We start from the raw sequence: 2,151 nt of genomic DNA on the forward strand, positions 1-2,151 counted from the left end.
TGGTAGTTATATCCTGCCCCCATCTTCAACCTTTGGCAATTGCTGATTGTTTTTATGCCTTTAGTTTTGCCTTTTCCAGAATTTCATATAAACGAAATCATACAATACATAGTTTTTCTTGAATATTCCTTGTTTCACTTAGCATGATGCATTTGAGATTCATCCATGTCATTACTTCTATCAGTAGTCTGTTTTGTTGTTGAATCATATTCCATTGTTATGCTATACGACAACTTTTAAAATTGAATTGTAGTTGATATATTGTGTTAGTTTCAGGTGTATTCCATTAAAGGTAATTGCAAGATACTGAATATAGTCCTCTGTGCTATATAGCAAATCCTTGTTGCTTATCTACTTTATATGTAGTAGTGTGTATCTGTTAATCTCATATTCCTAGTTCATTCCTTCCCCCAACTTTCCCCTTTGGTAACCATGTTTGTTTTCTATGTCTGTGAGTCTGTTTCTGTTTTGCATATAGATTCATTTGTATTATTAGATTCCACATATAAGCAGTATCATATAATATTTGTCTTTATCCTACTTACTTCACTCAATGTGATTGTCTCTAGATCCATCCATGTCGCTGCAAATGGCAGGCATGATTTCATTCTTTTTCATGGCTGAATGGCTGAGTAATATTCCATTGTGTGTATATGTATGTGTGTGTATACACACACATACATATATATCACCTCTTCCTTATCCATTCACCTGTTGATGGACACTTAAGTTGCTTCTGTGTCTTATCAGTATCAGTTCAGTCACTCAGCTTTGTCTGACTTGTGACCCCATGAACCACAGCACGCCAGGCCTCCCTGTCCATCACCAACTCCCAGAGTCCACCAAACCCAGTCCATTCAGTCAGTGATGCCATCCAACCATCTCATCCTCTGTCGTCCCCTTCTCCTCCTGCCTTCAATCTTTCCCAGGATCAGGGTCTTTTCAAATGAGTCATCTCTTCACATCAGGTGGCCAAAGTATTGGAGTTTCAGCTTCAGCATTAGCCCTTCCAATGAATATTCAGGACTGATCTCCTTTAGGATGGACTGGTTGGATCTGCCTGCAGGCCAAAGGACTCTCAAGAGTCTTCTCCAACACCACAGTTCAAAAGCATCAGTTCGAATCCGCCGCTGGCTCTGACCCGGCGCCCGCCTAGGGCCGGTCACGTGGCGCCCAGAACGGCCGCGCGCAGGCGACTCTAGCGGAGCGTGGCGTGAGCCCTCGCGGGGCCAGAGGAGACCCGCCGAGGCGCGGGTAAGGCTCAAGATGACAAATAATGAACCAGATGGTACTATCATCAAGGAGAACTTAATTGATATCATAGCCAGAAAAATTAACCAGCTCCCAGAAGCAGAAAGGAATCTGCTTGAAAATGGATCAACATATGTTGGACTTAAGGCTCTCGGTGGCCTAATAGCAAATAGTCTTTTTCGACGCATCTTACATATGACACAGGCTCATATAGCTGCTGGCTTACTAATGGCAGTGAGCCCATTTTTGACAGCAGATGTATCTTATAAAGGTTTTTTAAGTTTACCTTTGAGTACAGGTGATCTGCATTGTGAAACCTGCACCATAACACGAGGTGGATTGGTTGGTCTTGTTTTCGGTGGCCTGTATACCCTGTTTTTTTTTTGGCTATCCCTGTGAATGGTGGCCTAGCAGCTAGGTATAATTCAGCCCTGCTACCAGAGAAAGGAAACATCTTAAATTACTGGATTAGGATTTCTAAGCCTTACTTTAGAAAGATGTTATTTCCCATTTTGCTCCAGACTGGGGATTTGCTGCATACCTTGGGTCTAGACAATATAAACTACTTATAAAGGCTCCTCAGTTACCAGAACCTGGCCTAGAAATTGAGTGATTGTTAAGCAAATCTGTACACAAAAATAAAACTATTAAAAAAAAAAGCATCAGTTCTTCGGCACTCAGCTTTCTTTGTAGTCCAACTCTCACATCCATACATGACTACTGGAAAAACCATAGCTTTGACTAGACGGACCTTTGTTGGCAAAGTAATGTCTCTGCTTTTTAATATGCTATCTAGGTTGGTCATAACTTTCCTTTCAAGGAGTAAGCGTCTTTTAATTTCATGGCTGCAGTCACCATCTGCAGTGATTTGGGAGCCCCCCCAAATAAAGTCTGTCACTG

The 2,151-nt window shown here is 41.7% G+C and overlaps 1 pseudogene; it reads left to right on the top strand.

Annotated features, from left to right (window-relative positions):
- Positions 1-1,266: 1,266 nt before the first annotated feature.
- Positions 1,267-1,864, top strand: LOC133067191 (transmembrane protein 126A-like; annotated as a pseudogene).
- Positions 1,865-2,151: the final 287 nt, after the last annotated feature.

This window comes from Dama dama, chromosome 12 (genome assembly GCF_033118175.1).
Source record: "Dama dama isolate Ldn47 chromosome 12, ASM3311817v1, whole genome shotgun sequence".
In the NCBI taxonomy this organism is placed as follows: domain Eukaryota; kingdom Metazoa; phylum Chordata; class Mammalia; order Artiodactyla; family Cervidae; genus Dama; species Dama dama.